Raw genomic sequence first — 16,796 nt, forward strand, 5'->3', positions numbered from 1 at the left:
GATGGGGCTGTTTTCAGCAGCATATGCCCATTCCACTGTAATTTAGCCATAGAGCCCACTGGCTCCCATCTTACAACGTACAGATATTTCTGGTGGGGCTCCATGGCTAAACTACAATGGAACCAGGATATGCTGCCACTAAAAAATTTCCCATGTTGCACTGGGTGATGGACTCCCCTCCCCGTGGGCTTGAGTTTTGGGTAAGTTGGGTGATGTGGGGTGTGGGATGATGGGTTCCCCATGCCCCCTGATGGGCACTGCCAGATTTGCCACAATCTGTGGCAATTCTGGCAGCCAATATGATAAGGTCCCTTGTAACACTACAACTCTTAGGATTCCATAGCCTTGAGCCATGACAGTTGAACTGCATTAATTCTACAGTGTAGATACATTCTGAGTCAGCTTTTTTGTTATTGTTGGTACTTTTTTTTTTACAGTTCTCCCTACCTTTTGCAATCAAGAAAAGCTTGACTGCAAAATATTGCTTCAAACACTGATAAAGAGATCCAGGAATCTTAAAAGCATCCATACAATTTTGTTCTTTTTTTAAAGTGCTATAGGTATTGCTCTTATACAGAGCTGTGGTCATTTTGGGTATTCTTTTGCTCCCCAGGATCCATAAGAAAATGAGTGAAACAAAGGGTCAAACAGACCAAGCCCCATGGCCATCCAAACAACCTGTCTGCTGACAAAAAACCCCAAACAGGAGCCAGACCTTGATTCTGAAGACTGGCTCTGAAGCCTGGCTCCCTGTCTGAGCATTTCCCCCTCTCCTGCTTCTGTTCTCTGATTCAAGACTGATGAGTTTTGTCTGGCTCTCTCATTTTAACTCAAAACCACATTAGTGGGGCCTATTTCTTTCCAACATGTGCAATGTTTTCCCTCCTCTATTGCTCATTCTTCCCTGCTCTCCCCCTGCTCCTTCTCCTCCCACGCAATTTTCCCTGTAAGTACTGCTAATGTGAAAGCAGACTGCAGCAATGCTGGGATTTCTCCCCAGACTTGGCAGTCTAATCATGTCCTACCTAAAAAGTGGCAGGAGTGAGTCACGTTCTAGCCACAGCAGTGACTCACGCTTCAGGATCCCAGCACATTTCAGAGATTCCTGGATGAAAGCAAGCATGCGCAGTTGCAGGCACACAAGCACACGCTACTGCTTCTAGAAATCGCCCTGCTGCCTTCTCATTTACCTTAGAAATCATATAGGATTAGTTTTCTTTCCACATGAGCATATTGCCTTCATAATATGGAACAAGAAGGTCTGATCCACTGTTGATACTGACGTTCCTTTATCCTACCTTGGCAGTGGTGCGGAGTGGAGGTTAGAGGTCTCTTTTGGGAGTGGCTCTCTTTGGCAAGGGTGCAGCAGACACAACAAAGCTCCCAGTCAGTATCAGTCGTGTGGCTGAGTGCAAATTGGTTCACAGCTCAGCTCAGAGACGCCTCACATGTGTGCCCATTGATGCCTTTTAGAAGTGGCTTATGACAACCCACAGCATTACTGTATCTGAACTCTTTTTTCAAATCACATCAGACTTCATGTAATGAAAAGAATATCTTTGGGTATGAACAGAAAGCCTGACTTCTGAGTAAGCCCAAGCACACTAAATTAGAGGGGAGCACTGACATTTTGAAAGGATGCCACATTGAAGAGTGGGCAAGCTTGTTTTCTGCTGTTCTAGAGACGAGGACACAGAGCAATGGATCCAGATTGCAGGGGAAAAGATTCCATCTAAACATTAGAAAGGATGTCCTGACAGTAAACGCTATTTGGCAGTTGAATATGCTGCCTCGAAGCATGGTGGAGCCTCCTTCTCTGGAAGTTTTAAAGTATCTTTTGAAGTCCTTTGATTGTATTTTCCTTCCAGGCAGGGGGTTGGACTGGATGGCATTTGTGGTCAATTCCAACTCTATGATTCTATACTTCTGGGCATTTTAGTAATTATGCAGACTTACTTACTTACTTAGGTGATCCCTCGTAGCCCGAGGATGATGGCCCTCCAATTGTAGTGTCTTGTCGGTGGATGCATAGGTGGCTGTGGAGACCTATTCTTGACCCACATATTCTTCCGCAGTGAAGGCATTGGTTTCCAGGTGGAAGGTGGTCCCGGTCATACATATGTCTCCTATCCAAACTTGCCAACCCCCCCCCCCTTTTCTATGAAGCATCCCTTCCTCAACATGGTGATTACCTGTCATATAGAAATTGGGTGGGGGGGGGGCGTATAGAGTGGCAGAGAAGTGTCCAGCTATTTACCTATAGCTGGATGAACAAAAATGAGACTATTAATAGGGATCTGAGGAGGACAGCCCCATACCCTCCAACTGTCCTGATTTGGCAGTGACAGTCCTGATTAATCCTCTGAAACCCTTCATTTAAATATGCCAGTTTCTCCTGTATTTTCTCCCTTTGTCTCCAGCTTACCTAAATTGCTACAAACTAAGTTCAAAGTGCAAAAACTAGTTTGCACTCAACTTAGTAAGGGAGAAGAAAAAAGAGGGTCGAATCATGTGCCTCCCAGTTGGTTTCAGCAAACATAAAGTGCTCCAACCTCTCCTAGCTTGTGTGCTCTTCTTCGTTAATATCCTTAGTCAGGTTTACCATAACCTGATGCTGCTTGGCCACCCAAGTTCTGGTTTTCATGTGTGAAACATTAGGGTGGTGGTAGAGGGGTTATGCATCTACTGCCACTTCTTGTAGTCAAAAAGACATGAAGGGTCAAACATGTTTTCACTGTAAAGTAGATGTCACGTTCTGGTGTCACCAGAATGTCTTGCTTCAAACTGACACACTACAGAGACAGTATATGGAGGGGAAGTGGGTAGATGAAGGCACCATCTCCAAGCCTCCAATCTGGTACCCACTACAGAGATGCCCCAGACAGAGTTCACCATTATAAAAACATATGCAGCTAGAGCTAATCAGAGAGCTGTCTCTGAGGCTGGTATCTTGACCCCCCAGAGCTGAGGCAGGTGGAACAGAAGGCGAAATGGCACCAATTGTACGTTCATTATTTACAAGGCACAGCATGAGAAGCAGACCATGAGCAAAAAGCTCCCCTGGGCTACACAATTGTTGGAAGCAGTGAGCACATTTTGCTGCCTTTGCAGTTTACCCTTTGTCTGCACTTTGCTGGCGCCCTTGCCATCCCTCAGTGTTGCTTCTCCTTCCCCAAAAAGGCTGCCGAGCTGGTAAAGTAGGGAAAGAGTGGTTTGTGAAATGAGGTAGCTGGGTAGTGGGGAAGATGGAGCCAGTGCTGATTTGCTCTTGTGTGGATTTCCTATCTCTAAGCTTCTTTCCTCCTGCATCCTTTTTTAGAGCTTCTTCTGATCATTGAAAGCAGCTGCTCCTCAGGTCTGATTTCACTGAATGCGCACCTGACAAAAGGAATTGAGGAAGCCCCCCCACCCTCCCAATCCCCAATGTTACATTAGTATCCCAGATGTCTTGTCAAAGTAAAGAAAACTCTTCTGAGAACAGATGATCAAACACATAGAAAGAAGAATGGCTGTATTAATTTTTTTTCATGTCAGGAGCGACTTGAAAAATTGCAAGTAGCTTCTGGTGTGAGAGAATTGGCCACCTGCAAGGATGTTGCCCAGAGGATGTCCGGATGTTTGATGTTTTACCATCCTTGTGGATGGCTTCTCTCATGTCCCTGCATGGGGAGCTGGAACTAACAGAGGGAGCTCACCTTCTCTCCCCGGATTTGCACCCCCAACCTGTTGGTCAGCAGTCCTGCTGGCACAAGGGTATAATCCATTATGCCACCGGGGGGCTCCAGAGTAATGTTGATCAGAACACAAAATTGATCACAGAAGAGAGGGGGGAAATAAGGGTTCACTTCTCCTTTCTCCCCATTCCTCCCTCTCAGTGTTCTGACACCTCAGCCAATGTCTTTTTTGTGGCTGCTACAAAGTATGTTGGATTGGTTGAGACTCTAATGACCTTGTCACACAACTCGAGTCAAGCTGTCAACAGTCCTGCTGGCACAAGGGTTTAACCCATTGTGCCACTGGGGGCTCCTGGCTGTATTAATGGGGGATTTCAAGTATTCTGCTATTTGTTGAAAGTCGAACTCTGCCAAACATATATGGTCCAACATATTCCCCACTTGTCTTGCAGACAATTTCACCATCCAGAAGGCAGAAGAGACAACAAGAGTATCAACTATTTTAGTTTGGATCCTAATCAACAGCAATGATCTTGTCAGTGATCATGTTCCCCTGGAGTTTGTATTTCAGCATGTACAAGAAATGGAAAGAAGGTGAAATCACCAAAGAGAAATTCAAATGAATAGCCAGCATCTGTAGGGAGAAAATCAAAAAAGCTAAAGCATGAATAAGATTGCAAAATATTAAAAGGGGATAGAGAAAAGGCAGAAATACTCAACAATTTTTGCTTCTGTCTTCTCCCCAAAGAAAATTGATGATGAACTTGGGGGAAATGGTCTAGATCAGGGGTCCTCAAACTTTTAAAACAGAGGGCCAGTCCACAATCCTTCAGACTGTTGAGGGGCCGAATTATCATTTGAAAAAAAAAATATGAACAAATTCCTATGCACACTGAACATGTCTTATTTGTATAGCAAAACAGCAACAACAATGAAAGAACAATATAATATTTAAAAATGAAAACAATTGTAACCAACATAAACCTATCAGGATTTCAATGGGAAGTGTGGGCCTGCTTCTGGCGAATGAGACAGTCAAGTTAATTAGGATTGTTGTTGTTGTGTGCCTTCAAGTCATTTCAGACTTTGGGTAAACCTAAGTCTAAAATTATTTATTTATTCATTTACTACATTTATTTACTACATTTATATCCCGCCCTTCTCACCCAGAAGGGGACTCAGAGCAGCTGTATGTACATACAATGTATTATTAGCATAGCACAATATTAGCATTATATATTACTATATTGAACTATACCACTATACTGTAATATTATATGTAATATATAACATATAATTAATATTATTATATGGTATTATTATTAGTATTATATTGTATAACATTATAATATTATTATCAATATTATATGTAAATACAATATATTATATTATTTAAAATGATATAAAATATTATATTATAAATCTGAGGGAGGGGGTCAGGTAAATGACCTTGGAGGGCCGCATCCTGCCTTAGTTTGGGGACCCCTGGACTAGATGATGCAGTAGGGGAAACCCAGCAAATAGGTAAAGAGGCAGTAAATCAATACCTGGCTATTCTAAATGAATTCTCTTAAGGCTAGATGAAATACAACCAAGAGTATTACAAGAACTGGCAAAGAAGTAATTTAAGAATTCCTAGAGAACAGTGGAAGTCCCAGCAGATAGGAAAAAGGGAAATCTTGTCCCTATCTTTAAAAAGGAGGCAGAGGGAGAGGATCCAGGCAATTAAATCCCATTAAATCTGACATCAATACCTGGAAAGACTCTCCAGCAGATCATTAAACAGATATTCTGTAAGTACTTAGAAAGGAATGCTGTGATCACTAGCTCTTCCGCTGACATGGAGCAAAACAGGTATTTCCAAGATTTTACTACACAATTTCTCATTTGTCCAATAGACTTCCTTAGATCTGACATGCAGCTGGTGTGCACCTGGCAAATACAATCCGTATTGTTCTGCAAATCTGTTTCATATCCTTTTGTACGGTATACAGAGCAAATGTGTTATTGAAAACACAAGTCCAAACCTTTTATCTATACGTACCAAACAAGTTCCAGACCTACTTTGCATGATACGTATCAATTTCTACTCTGTTAGAACATAAAGACATATCAGCTTCCTTCTTGAAGTGGTATGCAACTATTGTATTTAAGAAGTGGGTCTCATGTTCCTGGAAAATCTGGAAATCCTGAATAACTGGAAATGTATGTTCACTTGACAACGAGAATAAAATGATTTTAAAATTATAATATCTTAAAATGAGGAAAGTCTTTCCTGTTTAAAAGGAAAATAAATACATTAATAGATGAATATGATATTAATATTTCATAATTTAATGGTTATTGGTGGTGGATAAATACAAAGTTAATATTTCATAAGTATACACACAGCATGACTGCAGTAAGCAATTTCCACCACTTACACACATACACAATGAATGCAGCTTATGTATTTTGCATTGCTCAATGCCATAATTTTGTTTCCCCAAGTACCAGGAAGTTCAAGGAACAAACTTCTCTAACCTCATCATCCTTCTAAGGAAACAGTGTTAAGACACATGCAACAAAGTATTGGGCATTGAGAATTCCAACCAGCCAGTCAATTAGCCATGTCCTTTTCCAGGATACTCCATTTTTTCCCCTTCTGCATGCCTTTCTCATAACCAGAGGCCCAGAAAGGTTGCTGTTAATTTTGCATACTTGCAAGGCGAGAACAAATCAGTTTCCTCATGTATTATCATTCCAGCATCCTGAAATACAAACTCTTTTAAGTACAAAATGTACATAGATTTTTATTCCTCGTGTTTGGTGCAGTTTAGTCCCAAGTAAGTGTGCCATACTCTGGCCAATGCAATGGATTATCTAGATCCATTTCAATCTGGTTTCAGGCCTGGCTATGGAACAGAGACAGCTTTGATTGCCTTGGTGGATGACCTCCACAGAGAGCTAGACAGGGGGAATGTGTCCCAATGCCGATTTTACTGTGTTTTTACTTATTGTAATATATTTTTATCTGCTGTACATTGTTTATTGCTTCCGGGCTTTTGCCCCGTGTTAGCCGCCCTGAGTCCCTGCAGGGAGATGGTGGCGGGATAGAAAAATAAACTTACTTACTTACTTACTTACTTACTTTTGGCTCTCCTGGACCTCTCAATTTTATTATTCCTTTTCACCTAAAATCAAGGAAGTTGTCCTGACCCTAAACCAATATTTGTAATCGATAATGTGCTGGATGAGGGCAAACAAACCGAAACTTAATCCAAACAAGACAGAGATCTCCTGGTCAATCGTAAGGAAGATCAGGGAATAGGGATCCAGCTTGTGCTGAATGGGGTCATGCTCCACCTGAAGATACAGATCTGCATTTTGGGGGTCCTCCTGGACTCAGCGTCAAACCTGGAGACCCAGGTACCTGCAGTAGCCAGGAGGGCCTTTGCACAATTAAAACTTATGCACCAATTGTGCCCATTCCTTCAGAAGCCGGATTTGGCCATGACTTAGTTACATCCTGTTTGGATTACTGTAATGTGCTCTGTGTGGGGCTGCCTCTGAAGAGTGCTCAGAAACTTCAGCTGGTCCAAAGATCTGCAGCCAGGTTGATCACTGAGGCTGGCTACAGGGATCAGACAACCCCCCTGTTCCAGCATCTCCACTGCCTGCCAGTCTGTTTCCAGGCACAATTCAAAGTGGTGGCTATGACCTTTAAAGCCCTAGATGGTTCAGGTCCAGACTATTTGGCTGATTGCATACCCTTATGCAAACTTGCCCAGGCCCTGAAATCTTCAGGAGAGGCCCTTCTTTTGGTTCCACCTCCATCTCAAGCATGGTTGGTGGGAATGAGAGAGCGGGCCTTCCTTCTCGGTGGCTGCCCCTTGACTCTGGACCTCCCAGCCCAGGGAAGCCAGAATGGCCCCCTCCCCGCTGTCCTTTCATCAGCAGGCTAAAACCTTTTTATTCAGACAGTCCAACTTCTAAGAAAAAGATGGAAGCAGCAAGAGGATAGAAATAATATAATCCCCTATATCCAAATAGGGCATTTATGACATTATTCATTCCTTGTTCTTTTAATGTAAGTATACATATGTTGTTGTTTTTTTGTTTTTTGTTTTTGTCAGAAGTTGGAAAGCCCCAGACAGGAAGATTTGACTAGAACTCCTAAAAAAAACCTCCTTGCATGGCCATCAAGTTTACTAAAATAAAACAGCACACACACACACATCCATATTCCCGAACTCAGATTATTTGCAAGTGTTGTTTTTCGCCACAGGTTATTATTTATGCAATTTTACATCCTTCTCATTTAAACCAAAGGACACCATCACATTTGGTCAGTGCTCCAAATCATTGCTGCAGAGCTAGTACCAGAAGTTTAAATATGAACACATCTTTATTCCATTTGAACTACAACCCCATTATTACGTGTTCTCAGTTCCCCTTCTGTGTAACAGAATACCTGATGCTTGTCCTGATTTGCCAGGGACAGCTCCAAGTAATCCTTTGTCATTCCACTGTTCAGCTGCTTTTAAAACATCTGTTTTACTCCCTTCCTCCCATTTCCCTCCTTTGTCCTTGGTTTGCATCAGTTGCTGCAAATTGAGTTGAAAGTGCAAAAGTAATTAGTATTCAATTAACCTAGCAGGAGGGAGAGGGCAGGAGGAGGCAGAATCCTGCTCTTCCCTGTAGACTCAGGCAACAACCAACTGCTGAAGCCTTTCCTAACCTCTTCATTAACAATATTTTGATTGCACCCTGATGTCTTGGCCACATTAGTGAAGTGTTGGAGGGCATGTAATGGGAACACTGAGAATTGAGTCCCAGGGTAATTGTATGTAAGAATGAAATCAGGAAGTCCTATTATGCAACTTCAGGGCAGAGCTCAGTGTACATATAAATAAATGTCCGGGAACTTGACTGTTCCTGTCTTTTTAGTAGATTAATGAATGACAGTTAGTCCTTCCTGCCTTGCACCATGGGGAGTGTTGGTACAGAGGTAAGGCCTCCCATCCCCTTAGACTCTGCCTTGCTTGGCAACAGCATGCAAGCTTTGGCAGCAGTTCACATATTCCCTTATAGAGGCTGGCTGAATGGAGCTGTCAATCTCCCTGGTAGCAATGCACCCCACATGAATGGGAGACACCATTACAACCAAGGCTGGCAACAGTTGGGCATTATAATGATTCCAGGGCAAACTCACAAGCTGCCTTTGGTGCTGTGGGTTGTGGAGCGCTTGAACATGAATGACTGAGATCTTTGATACACCAGGGACAAAACTTAAGCAGGGCCCCATTCAGTTCACTGACACAAAAGGCCTTGGAGCTTCACTGGGTTTCCAGAGAAAATCCCCTCCGCTTGTCTCTATAGTACACTGCCAAGTGGTGACGTTATTGCAGGAAGAGAGGGGTCAAGAGAAAGCATCTCCTTCTGAATAGGATCCAAGCTTTCTTGTGTGCTACAATGGCGCAGAGAGCTGAAGCAAGGTAGAATGGCCACACAATGCCAGCTGGGAGTCAGGGAACCAGAATTGCTGTATTTGTTCAGAACTAGTAGCATGAAATCATATTTTAGAACGATGTGCTAGTTCTTTCCTTTCTTCTATCTCCAGAGTCTCCCTGAAAAACACCTTGCATGTTTAAGCCATCAGATGCCAGAATCATTCCTATCTGTAGCCCAGAGTCTAGGAAAAATATTATTTTTTGACTACAGGGTCCCAAAATTTGCCTTGATCATGCTGGGCACAGTTGGGTGCAAAATGGTGCCCTCTCTAACCAGAATTCGTACTTGTTATATATGACAGGGAGCTGGCAGCTGCTTTTAAGTTGAAAGGGGGTCCACATTGGCAGAGAGATAGATATTAATTTTGTCTACCTGCACATATTTACAAGTGGAAGTTAAATTGCTTTTGCCACCCATTATCACTGAAATCTTCTTAAATATCAAGACTCTTATTAGCACGGTGTCTATGTAGGCATTCCCTCCAGGTGTTCAGTGTGGTTTACTCCCAAGGAAGTGCACGTAAGAGAGATTGGTGGTAGCCGTTATTATTTCTGGACTACTCAATGACAATAGCTTTCTTAATGTTTTGTACTGCTTATTCATTTTGTGGATTTCTATTTAATAATTCCTCAGGAGGTGTCCAGATCATTCCAGGGGCTCAGCTCCTTTAGGCTAGTTTCAGTAGGTTCAAGGCCTGTTCCACCACCACCACTATTCCAGGGTCTGTGACATCTGTAGTCTTTTCATCTCCACATTTTATACTTTCCTACCTTGTTTTCCCCCCTTCAGCACTCTGTGGAGCTGAGTCTGTATGTGAAAAACAAATAAAACAATAAAATTGCTATGAAAATGCCAATGATCCATAAAGCACCATAAAAATCAGCACATTAAAATTCCATCTTGCAATGCTTCTTAAGTTACCTGAAAGGGAAAGAAAGACAAAACATTGTTGCCATTCTCAAGAAACCTCTAAGTGACTAAGCAAAGTAAGCCTCATGCCGAAGGGAATTCCTCAAATCTAGCAACAGCTAGAGCAGTAAGCCTTCGTCTGAAATGTAGCATCCCTTTATTCCTGAGTTTAGAAATGTTTCTTCTTTGAAGAAACAAGTCCTACAGTCCCCCACTGGCTAGTTCTTAGTCCTAGTCCAAACTTTGAAGGAACTGTCCAAGGTGTTGAGCCTATTTGGGGAATAGGATTCTTAACCTCGAATAGCTCCTTCAAAGTTTGGACTAAAACCTAGCACAGATTTTCTACCCAAGTGACACGAAAGTTACCAGCTGCCATGAATTGTACTTCAAAGAAGTAACTAAATGCATTTTTTTTTGTTGATTCTGGAAGTTGTAGTCCAAAAAAGCATTTTTCCTGTAAGGTTTGCTACATTCTCTTTGCATCCTGCCACCCCATCCCATCTGTAAGAGTCCCACAAATACCTCAGTGATTTTGCACCATGTCCAACATACTGAAGAACTGCCAGGGGCAATGGCCTTATAGGCATGTGGATAAAGGGTAACAGAGAAAGCAATCAAGGCAATAAGGAAACTAGGTGACAGATCTATGAAGTTGGTACTTCCCCATGATAGGTTACAGTGTCATTTGTATATAATATGCCTGGCAATCTGCCAGCTCTTGGAGGAAGAACAATATGAAGCTGTCAGTTTATGGAGGAAACTGGGCATAAGTACTACTGTCTTGAGTAAGAAGGAAACTGGAGAAAATGTAAAGGTCACTAGCTGTCCTTTCCAGTAAGAGCTCGTGATCTTGGCCATGAAAAGAGAAGAAGAACATTTTCTCATGCAATCAAAGTGATCGGTAAAATGGCTTCATGGAAGGAATGTACCTATGAGATACCCAACCAAATGCTCTAGATACTTCTGGAACATGGCCATACAGCCCGGAAAACATACAACAACCCTGTGATCCCGACCATGAAAGCCTTCGACAACACAGTGCTCTAAATGTAAAGCTGTCTTAGTCCAGCAGTGTGTGGGCCATACAACAACCAAATATATCACGCACTTGGCACAGATTTGAAGATTTTCATGAACTTTTATAATTTAATTCACATCTATTGACTTGAAGAAAGGCCAAGAACTATGACCACAACAAACTCCACATCCTACTGGCCAATGGAAATCCCACTGAAGCTGCAACCCTGTTCCAACCTGGAAGCTAATCCCATTGCACTCAGTAAGGTTTGTTTTTGAGAAGGCATATATAGGGTTCCCCTGGCATCTCACTTCTGAGCCTCCCACCAAGTACATTGCCCTATATGTTATAATTAGAGCCTGGGAAAGATACTTTTTGTTCAGAGTTTGCAGCATTCTCTTGTCCACACTTATTGGGCAGAGTTACAGTCTTAAAAGGTTCCAGTCAACAAACCACATTTGCAGGCTTGACTTTTGCAGGTTTGATTGATTACACCAGGGGTCCCCAAACTTTTTAAACAGGGGGCCAGTTCATGGTCCCTCAGACTGTTGGAGGGCCGGACTATAGTTTTGTTTTGTTTTTTTTTAACTATGAACAAATTCCTATGCAGTGCACACTGCACATATCTTATTTTGAAGTAAAAAACAAAAACAGGAATAAATACAGCCTCAATGTTAATCATAATCATAATAAAAATAATAAAGAGGGTTGGAAGAGACCAACCCCCTTGGGCCATTTAGTCCAACCCCCTTCTGCCTTTGTGCACCAAAAGCACTAGCAAAGCACCCCTTAATAATTAATAATTAATTAAATAATAATTAAAATACCATTATAAACAAGCAAAGCTTTGGAAGGCTCGCACCAGGAGAGGGAAGAGATGGGAAAGGTGCGAGCCTTTCCCTACTACCCTGCACCGCACGCACCTTCCTCGGCGGAGGAGGGAACTGCCGCCACAGAGGCCAGATAAATGGCTTTGATGGGCCGCATGTGGCCCCTGGGCCTTAGTTTGGGGATCCCTGGATTACACAGACCAACAAAAAGTCTTTCTTGGCGTCTTGGTTTTTAGGCCTATTCATGGCTTATTTGGGGCGCTGATTCAGAAAATTGCATTGGATAGACCACATCTGCTCTAGTTTCTTAGATATGGTTATCATGGTTTTCTATGAGTTAGCAGATGGCAACTGGTATATGGCATATGTTCTTAATCTCAAAAAATGAGAACTGATACAGGAAAACTGGTGTCATTTTTGGAATCAGCAGGTCAAATATACATGGAAACACATATAACATTTGAGGCATCAAACTGTGTATTGGCCAATGCTATCCGTGGATTTTATTAAAGTTCTCTCTAGGAATCTCATGGTCCTCCAATGTGTTTCTATGGACAGCCCCCAATGGAAGTTAACTGTAGAATCATAGAATCATAGAATCATAGAATAGTAGAGTTGGAAGAGACCTCATGGGCCATCCAGTCCAACCCCCTGCCAAGAAGCAGGAAATCGCATTCAAAGCACCCCCGACAGATGGCCATCCAGCCTCTGTTTAAAAGCCTCCAAAGAAGGAGCCTCCACCACAGTCTGGGGGAGAGAGTTCCACTGCCGAACAGCCCTCACAGTGAGGAAGTTCTTCCTGATGTTCAAGTGAAATCTCCTTTCCTGTAGTTTGAAGCCATTGTTCCGCGTCCTAGTTTGCAGGGCAGCAGAAAACAAGCTTGCTCCCTCCTCCCTATGACTTCCCCTCACATATTTGTACATGGCTATCATGTCTCCTCTTAGCCTTCTCTTCTGCAGGCTAAACATGCCCAGTTCTTTAAGCATCTCCTCATAGGGCTTGTTCTCCAGACCTTTGATCATTTTAGTTGCCCTCCTCTGGACACATTCCAGCTTGTCAACATCTCCCAGCTTGTCAACATCTAGAGTCATGCAAGAGGACCTAAAGAGGTATTCTATCAAATAGAAAGATAACACTTTTCACTGGGGACCTGTGAAGGGCTGACTGTACTTTCCCGCCCTCTGAATATGTGATTAATGTCACAGCTGTAAGACCAGAGGTTGATTTTTTTTAAAAAAAAAAATCAGGAACTGGAGTTCAGTGGAGGAAGAGAACCATGATGCTCAACCTATTACTATTTTGCATCCAATATATGTTTAGTCGTGTGGGTTGTATAGGCAAGGATAATTGTTTTAGATAGAATTGTGTTAGTTGTAGTAGTTTAGTTCTATACAGCAAGAAAAATATCTTTTTGTTTTGTTTCTGTGGGGAGAGATATTGTTTTTGCTGTTTGTAACTCTTTTTTTTATTGCATTTGTTTCTGTTTGTTTGTATTTCTGCCCTCTCGAAAAAAAATGTTTAAGCATATTTTGCATCCAATACTCATTTGTATTTTACAGCGGTACAGCTTTCCCAAATAAAACACGCCATTGTCCCCAATCCTTCCCTAGGCAGATCTAAGACTGCATCAGCCCTCCTGCCAAATTTGACCCATTTCTTTGCCTCTTCCTTTAAATGCCTTGTACGTGGCTTGTTCTCTCATCCCTTTCATTAAAAAAAAAAAGCAACCGCACTGAAGCTATGTATAGATCACAGCATCCTCTCCCCTAAAAAAGGAAAGAAAGAAAAGAAACCAACAAACCTCTCTTCCAATTTAAACCTCCCTGCCTCCCTCCCTCCCTCTCTTTCTTTGCCTCCCTTCCCTTCTGATAGCATCCTTTAATAAGGCGTTCCTTGCAGCTCCCTGCTTGTGGATGGGGCTGGCATCCCTTTAGGACTGCTGGAATGAGCTGCAGCCAGCCAGCAGCACCTGATAATGCAGCAGCAAAAGCAGCAGTGGCAGCGAAGGGGAGAGGGAGGAGGCAGGGAACATTCCTCCTGTCCTTGGATGAACTCCTCTGCTGGCTCGCTCATTAGAGATGCTGCCATGCGGCTGCCGCCTCCTTGGGAAGCTTCTTGCACACAGGGATATTTTTAGTGTCTGCTTTATACTCCGAGCAGGAACTTCTGCATTACTCTTGCTGTGTAAAACAGGCTGTCAAAAGAGCTGCCAAGGCAACTAGCTGCAGTTCAGCCTGTTTCCTCCAGCTGGGACTCAAAGGACATGTACCGCAGTCAGGGCTGGGGAGTTGTGGGGTGGTGGCATATCACCCATCTTGCTCGCATTCCCTCATCCGCCCCCGCCATGGGGATCTCTCAAGCCCACGCACAAACAGCAAGGCTTCTCCGACAACAACCACACAGAGGATGGAGAAGCGGCCTTGGAAGGGAAAGGTGGGCAAGGAGAGGCAGGAAACCCAAATAGCGTGGATGGGGGAGATGGAGAGAGAGATATAGAGACAGCGAGATAGCACCACCCCACTGCCAAAGACAGAGGGAGCTGGCACCTCTACAGCACCATCACAATTGATGACCTTCTGGTGGTATTGTGCTTGATATTGGCTCCATTGCTCAGCTGCTTTTATATTTGCTGGCAAAGCTGTAAAAATCCCCAAAGCCCACCCTGTAATCTCTTTGCCCCTATGTTACCCAGCAGCATAGCTACAAACCATAAGTGCTTTCTGGGAAGTAAATGCTGAGGCACTTTTGTTTCTGGAAAGCAAAAGGTGGAATTATTAAGAAGCTGTACTCAGCATCATATCCCACTCCTCCCTAAAAACATACACAGTTACAGAAAACTCTGATTATAAAACTGGATGTGACATTTTCAGCGCTCTCTGGATAAAGATAGACACAGAGTCTGGAGTGCTGACTTTAGTCTATAAAGCCTTAAACGGCTCCGGTCCAACTTACCTGTTCAAACGTATCTTCCTCTATGAACCAATTTGTAGATTAAGATCTTCTGGGGAGGTCCTGCTCTCAGCCCCACCGGCCTCACAGGTGCGTCTGGTGGGGACGAGGGACAGGGCCTTCTCGGTGGTGGCCCCACGGCTATGGAACTCCCTCCAGAGAGAGATCAGGTCGGCCCCTCCCACCTGACCTTTACGAGACAGCAAAAGACCTGGCTGTGGAACCAGACGTTTGGCCCATCATAGGAATATTTAAAGTTAAAGTTAAAAGTGCAATGACCCAGGACTGTTTATGGATAATGACTATGTCTTTGTGTGATATATGATGTTATTTTATGTGATGTGTTTAATAATGTTTAATGTTTTATTAGGGGAGGGTCAACTTTGATGTTTTATACTGTTTTTTATTGAGGGCATTGAATTGTGGCCAACACTGTGAACCGCCCTGAGTCCCCTTCGGAGTTGAGAAGGGAGGTATATAAATACCGCAAATAAATAAATAAATAAATAAATAAATAAATAAATAAATAAAGGATATGATTTGGCCCTGGGGGATTATGGGAACTGTAGTCTAAAAAGCCTAGTATGGGACAAAAAGGAGAGCTGTGACTTCTTTCCCCAATTTATCAGCACACCTTTCAATATTTCATTGAAGAAAACCAGGACACATGTGGACAAGCAACATTAGAGTGTGGACAAGATGGCAAAAGTTATTACTGAGGGAACACGCACAAGCTAGCTGAGGCTGCAGCAGTTTTCCTTTGTCAGATCCTACTAGGAAGAACAAGGTTCAGCCTTCCCTTCCCTTCTTCGTTCTGCTGATATTATTGAATACAAACTGCTTTTGCATTTTGAACTCAGTTTGTAGCAACTGAAGTAGGTTGAGGACAAAGGAGGAAGTGGGAAGAAGAGAAAGGGGGATATTTTTAAAGCACCTGAAAAAGTTGGGTGCAAGAGGAATATTTGAGATTGTTCCTACAATATCAGAATAGTTAGACATAATTATCTCTGGGTTTTTTTCAGGAGTGTTTCTCTGACTTCCTTCTTTTAAAAAAACATGCAGGGCAGGCACAGGAGCAGCAATGAGATTCCAAGGCAATGTGTTTCCTACCCGTGATCGAGAGGACTATCACTCTCTATGTGACTGGTTGCTTCTGGTAATGGGAGGGTGGGGATATCTCCTCCTTAACAGGGAAGATTTTTCCACTGAATCATAAGAAGATTCTCAGAATTTGTTTGAGGCATTGATCAATTGGTAATCTTGCTAGAAAACAAACATTATGTGTCTGTTTCTTGATATGGAAGGCATCTGCAGGAGCAACAAGGATGTTTATATATGGTACTTTTACATAGATATGCAAGTGTGCTAATCTATAATGATGGTGAAAAAGCACAACCAGCCATTTCTATCAGTACAGGGTAGTAGTTAGAATTTCTGACTACCGTATTTAGATCAATAGTTCACAACCTGTGGGTCCCCAGGTGTTTTGGCCTACAACTCCCAGAAATCCCAACCAGTTTACCAGATTTTAGGATTTCTGGGAGTTGAAGGTCAAAAACATCTGGGGACCCCAGGAACCACAAATTCAAATCTCCACTCCACCATGAAACTAACTGCACGTGCGACCTTGGGTCACTCTTTCCCTCACATACCCCACATACCTATCCCAGAGAATCATTGTGACAGTAAACTTGTTATGATTGAGCCTCATGGCTCTGTTACTGACAGACGTGGGTGTAAGACTCCTCGAGAGTCAGATACTCTCGAGGAGCGAGAAAGAAAAAGACTGCGAGACATTTTTGCAGCACCATCTGACGAAGAGTCTTTTGAGGGGTTTACGGAGAGAATGGAGGAGGGGCTGGTTAGCTCGGAGGAGGATGAGATGGATTGGACTCGGGTAAGGGAGGAATTGGGTGCCACTG

General features: G+C 42.9%; 1 long non-coding RNA gene across 1 annotated transcript in view; it reads right to left on the minus strand.

Moving 5' to 3' along the window:
- LOC134298403 (uncharacterized) overlaps nt 1–1,381 on the minus strand; it is a 45,870-nt gene extending 44,489 nt beyond the window's left edge. Inside the window, exon 1 of the long non-coding RNA XR_010005463.1 lies at nt 1,299–1,381. This is a non-coding gene — a long non-coding RNA (uncharacterized LOC134298403). The remainder of the gene's footprint in view (nt 1–1,298) is intronic.
- Between the last annotated feature and the right edge of the window lie 15,415 nt (nt 1,382–16,796).

The sequence above is a fragment of the Anolis carolinensis genome, chromosome 4 (assembly GCF_035594765.1).
Source record: "Anolis carolinensis isolate JA03-04 chromosome 4, rAnoCar3.1.pri, whole genome shotgun sequence".
NCBI lineage: Eukaryota > Metazoa > Chordata > Lepidosauria > Squamata > Dactyloidae > Anolis > Anolis carolinensis.